Raw genomic sequence first — 16,603 nt, 5'->3', positions numbered from 1 at the left:
CTGCGGTAAAATTTCATGCAGAATGGCACAGACTGCTCATAAATTCAACGCTTATTTTTGTTTAGATCTCGTGGTCTGTAAAGTTTTTCAGGTGAGTTTATTCAGCGCATCTTTCTCACGGACATACATACCTTACTGCCCCTGTGTTCACTGGTGTCGTTCTGGTGCAGAAAACTATAGATAAATTTCAATATACTTATTTCTACATAGTGCAGAACCACTGGAGCAATTGCAGATGTGGGAAAAATAACACATCATCACCACCACCACCACCACCACCACCACCACCACCACCACCACCACCACCATCATCATCATCATCATCATCATCATCATCATCATCATCATCATCATCATCAGCCTGGTTACGCCCACTGCAGGGCAAACGCCTTCTCCATACTTCTCCAACAACCCCGGTCATGTAGTAATTGTGGCCATGTTGTCCCTGCAAACTTCTTAATCGCATCCGCCCACCTAACTTTCTGCCGCCCCCTGCTACGCTTCCCTTCCCTTGGAATCCAGTCCGTAACCCTTAATGACCATCGGTTATCGTGTCGCTTGTGGCTGGGAGTGGCGTTCACGAACGCATACTCCTACCGTATGGGAATGGCCGAGAGCCCGATGTTCGACTCCTGTGGGTGCGAGGAGACCATCGAGCACCTATTGTGTACCTGCCCTCGCTACGATGTCCAACGCCTCTCTCCGCGGGCAACTTTACGCCGACAGGACTCGAGACCGTTCACCGAGTCAAAGATACTCGGACCGTGGCCACACCCGTCACTGGCTCGAAAAGCGATTCGTGCACTAGTGCAGTACTTGAAGTGCCCCGGCTTAAGAGACCGTTTATAGTGTCCTTGTGTGTGGTGTCCTTCCCACACGTACTCGGTGCTTACTCTCTCTCTTTCTTCCTCTTTCTATTCCCCTTTCCCCCACCACCAGTGTAGGGTAGCAAACCAGATGCTGTTCTGGTTGACCTCCCTGCCTTTCCTATCCTTGTTTTCTCTCTCTTCCCTCCTCATTACATGTCCTGCCCATGCCCCCCCCCCATTTCATTTCCTTGATTACAACCAAGAGGTCATTAACTAGCGCTTGTTCTCAATCTGCACTTTTCTTATCCCTTAACGTTACGCCCATCATTCTTCTTTCCATAGCTCGTTGTGTCGTCCTCAATTTAAGTAGAACCCTTTTCGTAAGCCTCCAGGTTTCTGCCCCTTACATGAGTACTGGTAAGACACAGCTGTTATACACTTTTCTCTTGAGGAATAATGGCAATCTGCTGTTCATGATCTGAGAATGCCTGCCAAACACACCCCAGCCCATTCTTATTCTTCTGATTATTTCAGTCTCATGATCCGCATCCGTGGTCACCATCTGCCCTAAGTAGATGTATTCCCTTACCACTTCCAGTGCCTCGCTACCTGTCGTAACCTGCTGTTCTTTTCCGAGACTGTTCAACATTAGTTTTCTGCAGATTAATTTTTAGACCCACCCTTCTGCTTTGTCTCTCCAGGTCAGTGAGCATGCATTGCAATTGGTCCCCTGACTTACTAAGCAAGGCAATATGATCAGCGAATCGCAAGTTACTGAGGTACTCTCCGTTAACTCTTATCCCCAATTCTTCCCAATCCAGGTCTCTGAATACCTCCTGTAAACACGCTGTGAATAGCATTGGAGAGATCATATCGCCCTGCCTGACGCCTTTCTTTATTGGGATTTTGTAGCATTATGGATGACTACGGTGGCTCTACCTCCTATATGAATACAACAATCACATAATAATGGCGGACAAAAATCACTCGATGGTCAAAAAACTAACGCTTCCAGGCACATCATACCCACATTATATACTTCAAGAAAAGCAAGAATATGTTTAACCGTGACTTTTAGGCTTAAATGCCCAAAAAATAAGTACAAGAAGAGAACCACGTGTACATTATGATTTAGCGTTTCCTAGATGTTTATAGAAGCTGCCGCAGTGTGAGAAATTAATTTGAGTATGCAAGAACTTTGAGCACTCAATGTGGCGACGAGTTCAATGTAGCGCCGGAGTCAGTGAACATTACAGGAAAGAAAAATCTCCCTTCCGTATGATTCTGGAGAAAAGAAGTTCCGAACTGCATACTCGTGTACAAGAATGGAGTGTATCAGTTTCCTCTATGTTAGCACTTTTGTTTCTTGAAGGGCAACATGAACAGCGCGTTAAGGGTAGCTTGGTTATTGTGTTTTCGTCTTTTCGTCAGTAGTTTATATTACTCCGAACTGACAAATCATTCATCAAATACATGTCTATTCATGTAATGCCCATTTGCAAGCAAAGTTACCTAGCGAGGAATGGAACTTTTAGTTCAACACTCCTTGGCTACTAGAAATGTTTCCATTAATGCTCCTCTCTACGGAGAATATAAATTCGCTGCTTCTAATAAAGAAGCCTAACACTGCGGGTCAGTGGTCACCTTCTTTCCGTTTAAGACGTTTTACCCCTTAGAACTGCTTTAATTACGCAGAAAAAGATTGCGCGCGGAATATGGTGTGCAATGTTTCGAGAAAACGAAAAATAGTTTGTACCATTACACAAGCACCACTTGACCAAAATATAAATTATATAATAGGGTTTCAAGATCTAGTGTTTGCTTTACCAACTTCGCGATGAAAAATGATACGTGGATGATTCTGATCATGCGCTGTCGATGTCCGCGTTGGAAAAGTGGGAACTGGAGAAAATCAATAATTGTGCTCTCAGTAGACAAAGGGTAATAACAGCCATGCAATCGCAGAACCGAGTCAAAAGAGACGCCGCGATTTTTTGCATTCTGCTATCCATAGCACGTGGAAAACGGAGCCAAACTCATTAATGCAGCGTCGCACGTAGTAGTGGTAATTGTGAGTACTTAATTAAAGCCTCGTCTATATTCACGTTGACACTTTTAGCCACCACTATTTAGCGGTCAAAAATAAGAGGTGCACTGCTCAAATTGGGTTTAATAATTAAACAGGGCCTAATTATCCTAGCTTGTGCCTTTCTGCCACATGTGGCTATCAAACAAGTTTTTGCTTTCGTTTCAGTGGTTTTTGTTTGAGAGAAATAAATCGGAGAAATTGCTTAGCTTGAGGGCTGGACGTAGCTTTGATCGCTGGCTTTTAGTGGGGCTCCCATAACAGCAGGCATCCTTTACATTGAAAAATTTGTGTGGTAGTTAATTATTTTTCTCAGGTGACTTCTCTGTAGGGCGTACCTGATACAGTGTATAATATGAAGACACCCTAGATTTTTTTTCTGGAAGTGCCAAGAATGAGCCTTTGTAATTTGTGGCGGCGAGTTAACGTTCCTCCTGATCGGTAATAAAGTTTATTTACAAACCTTAGGCGAAAAGCGCTAATGAAACAACAACGTTCTAAAGGTTAGTAAAACCGACTCACTATGTTCGTTTTGCTCGTAGAACGCGCACTTCTGACCACGCACTGTCCGTCGGACGAGCCCTTTCACAGGGCGTTCTGTACTACAACCATAGTTTGTTTATTATAGAGTTGATATTTTGCACGCTGGCTACACTCGCATACTTACGACATAAATCATGCTGTGGGCACAAAGATAATGTGCATTGCATAAGCTCTATGGAGGAAGATTAGGTCACTATGGCGGCTACACGTCCTATATATGTATAGGAGCAATATATCGGGTTGAGTAACGTATCGGTGGTGGTAGTTAGAATCCTAACCCCCGTATTGAGAAATGCAACACAAGTTGAAGCCCATGCTCGACTTGATCTAAGTGACGCCTATCGTGAACGCGGTGAAGGAAACACACTGAGCGTCTTTGGGCACGTTAACGCGAGGCCTCATTTAAATCAAGTCAAGCATGGGCTTCGACTTCAGTTGCTTATCTGAATGCGGGGGTAAGAGAACGCTGTCTCACCGTCCGCTCCACTTACAGTTCTGCCGCTGCAGAAAATGGCATTGAGTTCTCGTGTTTCATGATCACGTGTCCCATGAGGCACGAATGACGCGCGATAAGCTTGGTTGCGACACGACGAAGTGCACACAAGGTCAGAGGAAGTAACCACGCAAGCGAACCATGAATAAATGTTTACGTTGCCTCTGTGCTGTGAATATATGTATAAACAGTTGCCTTATTTGCTATATCCTTTCTCGTTGTCCTTTGACTTCCCTACCCTTATCCCCGCACTGCTCAGTGTTCAGGTGTCAAGAGCCTTCGCCAGACAGTTAAAGTGATTTCTGCTGCAGTTCCTTTCGTTTTTTCCGAATTTACTTGATTTAACAACCAATTACAGCTACTGCTACGAAAACGCTTGCCTCGATCGCTTTGTTGGCGCAGCGAACAAGAGCGTCCTGCTTATATATATTTTCCACTTCCGGTGTGAGCGCTGTTGCTTGCGCACAATCGCTCCCACTGAGCGTACGCGTCCAAATATTTAACGCGTTGTTGTTGTTTGCTATTACGCTATGGCTTCGGTACATCTGTCTCACACGGGTTCCTAAAGCACGGCCTCCATGATTGGCTGATGTGACGGCGCGCGTACTTTTGCCGTGTCACTGCGTTTGTCGTACAGCCTCCGCGTCATGCAGACGCTCGCATCCAGCGGAAAAAAAAATATTGCTGACCTTACAGCCAGCCGCCTTATAGATGAGTCGCATGGCAGAGCTTTGTGTCACTCCAAAATTGGCTAGATACGCAGCTAGCCAGAAAGCGGCTTCGCGCACCATTTACGGTGACCATATGTATACGGAATATTGCTTATAGCAAAGCTTTCGTTGACTCCCAAGCCACAAACGAAATCACATCTCTTTCACGTGCGAAACATGCTTATCGGATTACTGCGATGAGAAGCGCCGATATTTTCATTAGCCGTCAAGCTCGATGCACGCGAAAGTGTTACCCGTGCTCAAGTTTCCTGCCATCTAAATAACCACTCGCCGATCCCTGCGCGTATAACTAGGTAATGCAACGATGAGCGACGTATTTCAGTTTCCGCGTTGTAGAATGCAACTAGGCGTAAAGCGGCTCAAGCAGCTCAGCCTGCTGCGAGGCTACCACTACATTAGATTATTATGGAGATTAACTTCTAATGCCAGCCACCTTCAAATTCGGGCGGCGACAAACAGTCTCCTGTTCATGAGGTAATCAGGTTTTCCTACATCTATTGCAGTATAGAATTTTGCCTTTGCTTAGTTATTTCTCTCGATTAAAACTTTTGTGCCCGTGATGACACCGGTGCCACGTCTTCTCTGCTTTGAAAGCGAACCTTTCTTTGCCGACTGTCCTGCGATTTGGCGTGCCGTACGTGAACGTTGCCAAGGTGGCCGTCATTGTCGGCAGTCTCGCCGAGTGGAATCAGTCACGCGAAACCTCGCGAAAGTGATTGTATCTGCCGAACATTTTCCAGAGGATTCGCACGGCTCGGTTCCGGACGTGTCGTTGGATGCGGCTGACAGCGTTTGTCGCACTACACGCCAAGCTCGCTATTTCTCGCCCAGTGCCAGGAACACTTTCAGCCGGGAACTGCAACGCAACCCATGCCAAGTCACGCGAAATGTCACGAATGTGGTAGTATCTCCAAAACAAATACCTCGAGAATATCGGCCCTGAATAAAACTTGCCCTGAATAAAGCTGCGCCGTTGTTGATGAACGTTATGACGCGTTCATCGCTGAAATCAGTTCCGCGTTTCTTACGGTAATGCGCTATTTTGTCATTAAAGCTAACTTAAGGTTGGCTTGCACTGATTCCCACAGAGCCAGAGATCGGCGGTTTTTTTTCTACCAATACTCCAAAGGTATCGTGCTTATCTTTACCGCAGACTGGTTAACGCTCTCATAAGATTTGGAGCCCGTAAAGATGGTGAATGTTCCCTAAGCCCTTATGAAAATGGTTATGCCCTTTATGTTTACTGTACGTTTCCCGCAGTTCACATGAGGAAATGTCCTTTATGTTTCCTCCATGTTGAAATTTGGCCACTGCTTTTATGTTTCCTTCGTGTGTCCTCCCTTTATGTATCCCTTATGTTACCGTACTTTATGTTTCCTCCATGTTGAAATTTGGCCACTGCTTTTACGTTTCCTTCATGTGTCCTCCCTTTATGGGTCCCTTATGTTACTGTACTTTATGTTTCCTCCATGTTGAAATTTGGCCACTGCTTTTATGTTTCCTTCGTGTGTCCTACCTTTATGCATCCTTTATGTGGCCGCAGTGATGAAATCCTGTATTTTACGTAGACATGCATAGATGAAGAGTTCCGTGTGCACATTTTATTTTTATAAACATTTCCCGAGTTAAAAAGTTTTGCATTGGTTTTCATTGTAAGGTTACTGTTCCCTACATGATGCAGCGCATGGATTGGAACTCTGCTATGGCACAGAAATTCATGCCAATTTGTTCTAAAATTATAAAGTAATTAGACTTCATAGATTATTTCAGTATAACACTTGGAGTGCCATGTGCACGTTCCTCACTGCAGTGCTGCTGTTCTAGTTATGTCTTTGTTACCAATATCAAATGTAATGTTTGGATAGAAAGATCAGGTTGGATCAGTGCTCGCACTTTTAAAAGAAAGTTTTGACTATACTTTGCAAAGGTTTGTCTGAAACTACGAACAGTTTATTGGACTATCTGGATGTTACTGCAATTTGCCACATCTGCTCACAGCAGACCTCTGGAATGCGGTGCTTGGGACCTGAAAAACAAAACAAAAGCCAATCTTTTTCACCCATTCAATAATATTCATATAAGCAAGAACAGCCTGGCCTGTATGCACACAGCTAAGAAACGTGGAGCAGTCAAAAACAGCTCATAAAAACACCAGGGCAACACAGAAGCTTTTAACTAATTGTTGTTTGAAACGGACTGAGCTGCCAGTCCACTCAGGTATTAAACTGCTCACAAATTATTTTAAACATTTCTGCAGCAGCTGCTAAGTAGTACATGACATTTAGGAGTAGGCAACCGGCCAACAAATCTTTGTGTGCCTGCTTGTACAGATGTCTCGTAGTTATATCTCAAGTGGTTACACTGTTATATGGTAAAATTCAGGCGGGAATAAAACCAGCAGCAAACATCAGACTACCTGGGAAATTATCACCAAAACTTAAATGTCTAGTAAATCAAACGAACAATCGATTACGAAGGGTCTAAAACCTAGGCCGCGATTTTGTAGCGACCCTTTTCCGATGCTACTCCTTTTGCTCATTGATCTAACCGACATTCGGCTATCGTTATTAACTAGAACAGCCAGCCATGGAAGGTGGGTTATAAGAGTGACAAACATCGAGCGGAAAGCATCGCAAGAAAATCGCATCCCTTATTAGGCAGTGCTACAAGCCACTGTCTTTAACAATCGCAGGCACTGACATCCTGTTCTTCGGATGAAAATATAAATGAAAACGAGCGTCTGATTTACATGCCTCGATTAAAAAGAAACTTCGCTGTTGTTATGTCGGTCTATATTTGCCCTACAATATAAAAGACAAATACGCGAGCACGTCGAACACAAACAATGCGGACAAGTTCTCGCGAAGCTGGACTTCAAACTGAAAACTATCAATAAAGTAATCTTCACACAAGCTAATATCTGTTCAAGTGTCAAACATCGCAGTCGCGTGCCAACTCGCGATGCCCGTGACACATCGACATGCATTACACACGTAACTTGCGGAAATTCATATCTACGGAAGGATTTCTTGCCGGGAAACTACCGAGAAAACAGTAACTATCAGCGTTTACGTAAATATTTGCCCATTAAGTCCCAACGATCAGCGGTGGTAGCACATCACTCCATAAAGCAAGTAAGCGGTAAGAAATGATACATTTCACGGAAACTCCGCTCGTGAAACGCTTTGCTAAATGTGCAGAGCAACATGGTCAACATACGATCAGAACGTGTTCTGTTGTCGTTCCACAAAGCTTACTACATGAACCAGAAGCTGCGAGAATGCGCGCAAGCGTCAGACCTGCTTACCTTCAATGTGGTCGGCAAACGGCTCCTTCGTCTCGCAGGCACCACGCGACGACGCTCTTTCCGGCGCGAACACTGTCGAATTGCCGATGAACACCCGCGCACGAAAGCACAACTTTCAACAAATCCTTCCACGCACCCTAATTCGAAGCCACAGTACCAGGTATTCCACGAGCGAACGCTGACAGGCGAGAACAAAGGCAGCTCGGACGGGCGCTGTAGTACACATAAGACACTGGCGTATCACAGGAAACATAAGGCGAACTAATGGCGTTACACGAGTCCAGAGGTTTCTTGATGGTTAATGCACACGGTAGGGATCACAGCTTGTTTAGGCACTTCGAAAATATGATTAAATTACCGTGTAACCGCTCACAGCAACACAACGTGGCCCAGCTCACCGTCAACCGTTACACTGCGGCAGCGCCGCACTGCGGTTAACAAGTGAATTTAGCCTCCGAGATCTGCATTTTCGTTTAGGGCGTACAAGTTGAAAAAGCACGGCCTTCGAGATTTAAAAAAAATCGTAGCTGGAAGGAAGGCTGGTATTTAAACACAAATTATTGAGTTTAAAGTGTCTTGGTGCGCTGCCTTGTTTTTTAAAGTATATACAGAGATTTTAGACGAACTATGCACGAACTTTTGCCGGCGGACACGAGCCTATCAGCGCGCACCATGTGCAACTCCGTCTGCTTGCCATGGCGCACGGTGTGCGGGCCAACGTTCTTAGACATACTTCAGTTTCGCAGCTCCGCTCGGGAGATGGCCGAAGTGGTGGTCACGCGAACTAGCGGCGCTGCGATCGCGTCTTTCGTCACTTTTTGTTTTGTTTGTGATAGAAGTTGCTGCATTTCTGGTAGATTTCCGGTTTCAATTTTGAGAAGTAGTTATTTCACAGTTCTTAATTTTGAACGTCTTTGTGAAAATTTGTCATATCTGAGCTAGGTATTGTAAATGCGTTTCTGGTAATGAACTTGAAACATGACTTCTGCTTTCACTTCTGGTTTCATGTTGGTTGCGCTGCATCGTCTACCGTTATCCTTCTCCGTTTTGTAGCTGTTGTGTGATGCGTCGTGATTTGCTCTCTTGATAAGCTTCTTGAAGAAGCGTTTCCGCGTCTCATGACAGCAAGAAGTTCCCTATGCCGTGCTATTTTGCCCCCGGCTGCACCAGCCGCCTAAGACAGGATGCCGCTGGTCACCATGTTTTCGCACCGCCGCAAGACGCTGGAGAGTTTAAAAGTTGGGAACGCATGCTACACCGAAAAGACAAACGCCTCACAAACAAGTTAAAAGTGTGTGAACACCACTTTGAGGACGACGGCATTTTGAAATACTACGAGTATGTTATGGGTAACAAAGAAATATTAATTCCTCGCGGGAAATGGATGCTTGTTCCCGGCCCACTTCTTCGGCTCTTTCCTGGGCTGCCTGAGCACATCTCAAGGCCAAAAAATGTGAAGCGAAAGCGACGTCCACCAAAAGAACGAGCGCAAGTGCCGGCAAGTACATCGGGCGAAGCTTGTAGTGATAGCGCTTCAACTTAAGCCAAACCTGCTGTTGGGCTTAGAAGACGGAACTTGAGAAATATGCGCTACACACTTGGTGCTCAACGACCTCACGAACATGACACTGCCTTCTGTGCTCTGGAAGTTCGAAATTGTTGAGGACGACGTAACACAGAAGCGAGGCGGAATATTAATATGAGGCAACCGGTAGCCAGGCATCTGCGAGTAATGAAAACTGTTGTACTTGAAGAAGATGGTACTTGCTGCATAAACGGCTACAGCAAAATTCACAAGAGGCTATTTCGAGCTGCGACTAGCATTGCAAGTGTGGAAAGAATCCTGAGAGAAGCAGACAGCTTGAGCATATGTGCGGGTGTGAAAGCAGGCCAGCGTGACACGGTGACATCAGATAATATGCACCACAAGCAGTGCAATGTACTTACAAAGCAACTAGTCTGCGCGCGTTGTCTCCGTCTACAGAGGAAACTTCGACTGAGCATTAAGGCTCCGAGCGCAACGCTCAAGCGATATCAGAAACTACGCAATGTGAAGAAGAGGCTGCTTAGGGCGGCTGCTGCGCATCAAAAGCAAAACAATGAAATTTTGCCTCTGAAGAATTAAGGCTTTCTGAAATGCCCGATAACAGAATTGAGGAAGCATTGGCCGAACTTCCTTGCATTTATGACACCGTTTGAACAGTTGAAAGCAAAGTCTCCATGTGGCGCGCGGACTGGCTTCTGAGCCCTCGAGCATTTAAGCTTCTGACATGAATATGCTGCCCTTGCCCTCCCTGAGCCGTCTCACACAAGTTCTGAAAGGAATACGATGCAATTATGGTTTCAATCCTCTCTGCATGGAAGCTATTGGAAAACAGCTGGGCAACAGAGCAGATGGGAAGAAATTCGGTACACTGATTTTGGATGAAATTAAGTTACGCCAGACGTACAATTTCAACAAGTCAACCTTCAAACTTGATGGCTTTGTGGACTACGGTGGTATTTCAAATGAAGGAACTGACCAACTTGCAGATCATGCACTCGTGCTGATGTTCGTACCACTTCTGGAGAGCTGGGTGCAACCGATTGCTACCTAGCTTTGCCACGAAAGGTGCTGCGCCTGGCAGGATTTTAGCAGAGCTGGTGTTGCAAGATGTAATGCAATTGCATAAACATGGTGCTATCGTGATCGCCGCCCGTGACGGAGCTGGGAACAATCGCTCGATGTGGCAGCTCATGGGAATCAGCGGCAGCGTAACCTCACCTTCTCACAAGATTCCACATACATGCCTGCCTGAGCGCGCGTACCTTTATTTCCTGTGTGATGTGCCACATGCCCTGAAGTGTGTACGCAACCATTTGCTCAAGCACAAATGTGGACAGGTGAGCTAGCGTAGTTTATTTCATATATAACCTGTGCTGATTGGCGTCGATAACTCGCTGACAGAGCAGGTGCAAGCAGCCAGAAAGAGGGCAAAATTGCTTCGAGCACACGTAGCTCAAGGTTACTTTTTTGTGCACAAAGTAAATAAAAAGTGTCACTGTGTTTATTGTTTGTTTTGTTCATCGAAAAGAAAATAAATTAAGCTTTGACATAAATATGTTCATAGTATTTACCTTCGTCCTTGTCACTGCTCACAGATCACTTCCAACTCATTTGCACGTCCCATAATATCCGCGGACAACTATAAAAAAATGCATATGTCAATTAAATTTATTAGGCGAAGAAGCGTTGACGGGGGTGGACCAATTCACAACAGCGTTGTCTCAAGCGACTGCTGGGCGTGATACGTTAATGTCCCTACGTCTGCACAGGCGCTCGCCGTCTTTAATGAATACAGATCTTAAGAATAAGCAGCAAAAAACAAAGTCCCCGCTGAAGGGAGCACCGTGGCGCTTTTATAGGGAAAACGTTGCTTGAAAAGCGGTATCGCAGTGCACGACCTCTCATTTGCGGTGTAGTTGCAGCTTCTAAAGACTAGCTAGACATCATTCAAAGGTCCTTGGCATAAAATATTGTTCGGGCAGCCAAAACACAGTCGTCAAAGAGCGAACGGCACAGGTCAGTTGGGGAAAACGACCCACCGCAGAGATGACATCGCAGCAGTAGACGATGCGCGCTGCGTGAGCGATATGTCACTGCAGCGCCGATAGTGCACAGACACCGTGAAGTCCACGTTACTTACGCCCGGCAGGTTTGTCACAAAACTCAGACTGCGTATCTAAACTACATTTACCGACGGATAGGCACCTAGAGGCCTGTTGGTGCAAACGACGCGTCGCAGCAGTAGCAGACGACGCGCGGCGCATGACGAAAGACGCGACTGCAGCGCCGGTAGTTTCAGTGACACCCGTTTCGGCCACGTCGGCCAATGGGCTCGCATAGGGAGCTGCGAAACTGAAGTATGTCTAAGAACGTTGGTGCGGGCAGCCGCGATAGCTGTGACACCCACCGATCAGAAATTCGGAATCGCCACACATATACACGCTTCTTATGGCGCCCAGTGGCGTGTTTTTGAGAATGTAAGGACTTATCTTGAATAGGTGGAACCATATTTCCCGTAGCGTAAGGAATAAGGGCAACAAAATGTGGCGATGGCTGGCTTGCAGCGGCAGCGGAACTTCGGCCAAAGTAAAGCAGGCGTACTGCTTGCATGCTCGCGTAATCAAATACGGCCATACCCCGCACACAACTTTCATACTCAGCCAACTCACAATTATAAATTATTCAGTTGTACGCCCAAGCAAGCATTTACGGGATCCGCGCTGCCCTTCTTCTATGCGTGCTAATATCGACACAGCAGTTACTCGTACTTGTGGTCAGCGCGAAAGCGACGAGAACAGCTACTTAAATGGTTGTATAATCATATACGCTCACTAGCAAAGCGGCAGATTGGCCGCGGAGGCGTCCGCCTCTTTGCGGTTCATGTAGCGCAAGCCATCGAACACTGCGCGTCGTGCCACCGCGTCTCCAGCCGCCGCGCAATTGTTATTTGTCGTGAGGGATTATTCGCTGCATGAGGCTTTGATGTACGTATGTACTGTTGATGGCGCGTGGTGATCAATACGGCCAAGATAGATAGGGAGGGGGAGGCAGGTGCACCCCCCCATTTTTTTTTACTTTGATACGCCAGTAGTTAAAGTTAATACATCGTTCAGGTAGACGATCTATCTGTAGCATGTGTAAAAAGATAATTCCTATATATAAGCGCACTCTATCTTACCTGGATGTGCACTCGAGGGAGTACACAGCCAGGTAACATAGAGTGCCCACACAGGTAACACAGTGCTCATAGATATATTATTTCCCAAACTGGAGGCGAAGCGGAGCATCTGAAAGACGCCTGCTATGAGAACCGTCTTAAACACTCAATCAACTATATTTGATAGCCTAGCTGGCGCACAACTTTCATGAAATTCTTGCATATTAGGTTAAATACTGCAGATTTCTACATATGGCTTGCTACTGGAGAATAGCAGGTTGAAAAAGTAAGAAATACTTTATATATTAAGAGAATGCATGGCATAAATCATTATATACACCATCCTATTTCATGGCATGCTCGATTTTCCGCACAATATACCCACAATTAGTGCCGGTTGGCATGTCTAGTGCGAGGGGTGCAAGCAGTGCCTTTTCCTTGAATCTGCCAGTGACTAACATACAGTACAGATAGCTCTAACTGTACTATTCGCAAAAGATGCTTACTGCGCACATTCTGTTACCTACATGTGCACTCAAGTGCACATGTAGGTAACATATAAAGAGTACATGCACCATATATAGATTAATGCTCTATGTTACCTACGTGTGCACTCAAGTGCACATGTAGGTAACATATAAAGAGCGCATGCACCATATATAGATTGATGCTCTGTGTTACCTACGTGTGCACTGAAGTGCGCACCTAGGTAACATCCCGCCGTAAACACAAAGGGCACATACTACAATAATTATAATAAGGGTTGTTTTCTTGGGGCAAAGGAAAGGATAAGTCAAGATTTAGTATTTACAATGACTCTGCAGAGTGTATCAACGGCTGTCACAAAGTACAGATATATCTGCCTGTGTTATATGGACAGACAGTTATGTGCACTCTATGTCACCTACATGTGCACTCAAGTGTACACTCAGGTAACACATAGTACACACCCAGTTAACATCCTGCCGTAAACATAAAGGACACATCCTAGAGGCATAATAAAGGTCACTTCCTCGAGGTATACGTTAGGATGAGTAAACATGTGGTACACACAAAGTTGGCATCCAGGAGGTCACACAAAGGACAACGAATCATAAAGGTCACATAGGGCACAAGAAGGAAACATAAAGGAAACATAAAGGCAATGACCATTTTCATAGGGGAGGTTCCTGCTGCCCACTGTGGTGGTTTAACGACTATGGCGTTGCGTCGCTAAGCACACGGTCGCTGGAGGAAATCCCGGCGGCACTGCGATGGAGACGAAATAAAAAAGAAAAAGAAGCGTCTGTGTGCCTTGCATTGAGGCACGTTAATGATCCCGATCTAACCAAATTTAATCCGCCGGAACTTCGGCGTGCTTCATAAACACATTGCGTTTTTGGCACGTAAAACACCAAAATTAAATTACATTAATTATATGGTCCTCAATCGAAAAATGTATTGGCATTCTGTTACAATGAACCTAGTCGCTTCCGAACTTTTGCTGCAAAAAAAAAAATGCAGCGTTTCATCCTGTAGCGAATATTTTTCTCCTATACGTTTCTTGTCCTGGCTGGGTGCAGTGGTGCCACATCGCGGCGTCCGCGCACGACTGGCTGCGTTCGCTCGACCAGCCGCACCGCTAGCTCTCTAATTCTAGTGCACTATACTTTAGAACCTGCATGCTGCACTGCTGTTTTCGAGAGTAGACTTGTTTCATTGGAGGAAACAACTGGGGCCGAGTTCACAAAGCATTTTCTTTCGTATGGGCTCCTTGCCATTGGCCGCCCACCTTTAGTAATGATATGCCCTGCATCCAGATTGGCTGAAATGTTATCCTACGAACAATTTTAGCTTGAGCGGGTTTCGTGAATTTGGGCCCTGGTGTGCAACTGTGTCAGTTTTATGCGGTTCGCTTCCCGTTTTTGTAGCCATCGTGGCAATGTGTGGCGATATTTTGTCACCGCATTTGACGGCGCGAACTCTGTTCAAGTGTTCTTGAAATAGGTGAAAAACGTTTAAACTAATATTTGGTAAAATATACGTCAGAACAGAACTGGTAGTTATATTTTCAAACGGATGCTTTCACGTGTCGTATACAGTTGAACTGTGTGCTCAGTAGGAAATAGAAAACCTACGAGTGGCATGATGGCTTAGCTAAGGAAGGTGAATGCAAATTTATTTTTTAATTCTTTTGATTAACTATCTTTTCTGACTTGACACAAAACGGGCAGATGTGCGCTGCCCCTATGAGACTATATATGTGGTACCTAGTGCGACGTCTGTCTGATGCTCTCGGTATGACGTCCGAAAAAACCAGTGCCCGTATTCTCAAGAAACTTGTTACGCTATAACTGTTTGTAAGAAAAAAAATTCCAGCTAATTCTGACGCTGGACATTTTAACAGTGAATGCGACTGGCCAACGCCAACGAGCACTTAAGAAAGAAAAGCTTCGTGAATTCTGCTCCTCATGTCCGCGCCAAGCCAAAGGCATGCGCGTATACCATAGCCTGACTAATCGTGCCAACGGAGCTAAAAGATCTTATTACCTCAGTCTTGTAGTTCTTCATAGCATTGATACGATAGAAAATAATTGTAATGGAAATTACTCCTACCTCCCCTAGACCTGCACTCTTTGTTCGTCCCTGTTCCATTCGACCCTGCTCGTTCGTCCCTGCTCCATACTACAATCACGACGCCATCTAGCGTATGAGTCACGCACCCACGTTCAAAGGTTGCCCCGCAGCAGACGACGTCCGCTGATCCTTCGGTCGCGTAGCGCCGAGTACCCTTGCCTGTCTGATCTCTTGATCTCCTGCGCGATCGGCAGTCACCATGTTGTGATACGGCCACGCACTCATTTACAGTACACCACTACTCGCACCCAGCTCATTTGACCCATACCCTCACAAAAATGAATTTTGACTTTTGTGTGGGAGGTTCGTTGAGGACTTCTTGACTGAAGCGTTCTTCACCTGTTTTAAGCGTACGTTATTTCAAATGAAGGTTCTCTTATTTGATAACTTGCCGAGCGGAATAAAGTTAGGGCATCAAAACTGACATGATCAGAGTGTTCAGGAATACAGAGGAATGAGTTGAAAAGAGCAGCAGGAACCCCGCACCACGCACCAAGCCCAATCTGGGATCAGGCGACCCTCACCTTCCTTTTCCGGAACAGACGACACTGTGCCAGTCGGAGCACATAATACAGGGAAGAGCGGTGAGGGTGATGCATATCCAGCCGTCGTACATGTCGCGTGGCAGGTCGGGGGAGGCGTTATGCTCCCACCGCTAATTCGACCCGATAAGCGCCGGATTAATACAAAGGGACACTTTCTTCCTTGGATCTCCATTTCCTCCCGCCACGCTACCGCCATTTCTTTGTGCAGTCCCTTTCACACAAGAACGCAGGGTGTTTTAATCACACGATGTTCTCTGCCTCTACGAGATCTTTTGCTTGATTCTGCTTTGTGTCGATTTTTTAGGGGATGAGATATTCTGGAGCACATTGCGGGCGTTGGAAACTCGATACCAGCTGCCGTGGTCACTGAAATAAATATGCTGGATTCGGTCGACACTCCTGGATAAAGTAAAGTTGGGGAGCTTCCCTCGATGTATGTAGATTTTTTACGGATATATGGACTGGTCACCCTCGGAACGGATTAACTCCTTCTTTGAAACCATTTAGGACCCCTGGTACCATAGTGTTTACTGCTCGCTTATGTTTCAAATAGGACTGCACTTGACGATATATGCCAGAGCATGACCACGGACTGCAGATATTTCTGGAAAACTTGGCCGCTCTACCAAATCTCCAATGCTGAACAAGGAGAAGCTAGGCAAGCAAGAAATTAGTAAGGACTTTAAATCTGGACCTAGGTCGGGTAGGTAAAAGCTAACGCCATCCCTGTCACTGCACAAAGAGTTTCAATAAGGCCTGGATCCGATCGA

The 16,603-nt window shown here is 45.7% G+C and overlaps 1 long non-coding RNA gene across 3 annotated transcripts in view; it reads right to left on the bottom strand.

The window, feature by feature from the left end:
• The window catches only part of LOC135914296 (uncharacterized), a 256,733-nt gene that overhangs the window by 145,181 nt on the left and 94,949 nt on the right, over positions 1 to 16,603 (bottom strand). Inside the window, exon 3 of one of the 3 annotated variants that reach the window (XR_010568273.2) lies at positions 13,822 to 13,920. The exons of the other annotated variants lie outside the window; for them this stretch is intronic. This is a non-coding gene — a long non-coding RNA (uncharacterized lncRNA). The remainder of the gene's footprint in view (positions 1 to 13,821; positions 13,921 to 16,603) is intronic. 3 annotated transcript variants of the gene reach the window in all.

Source organism: Dermacentor albipictus, chromosome 8 (assembly GCF_038994185.2).
Source record: "Dermacentor albipictus isolate Rhodes 1998 colony chromosome 8, USDA_Dalb.pri_finalv2, whole genome shotgun sequence".
Taxonomy (NCBI): Eukaryota; Metazoa; Arthropoda; class Arachnida; order Ixodida; family Ixodidae; genus Dermacentor; species Dermacentor albipictus.
The sequence above is the reverse complement of the archived record's forward strand: the minus strand, read 5'-3'. Positions and strand labels throughout refer to the sequence as shown.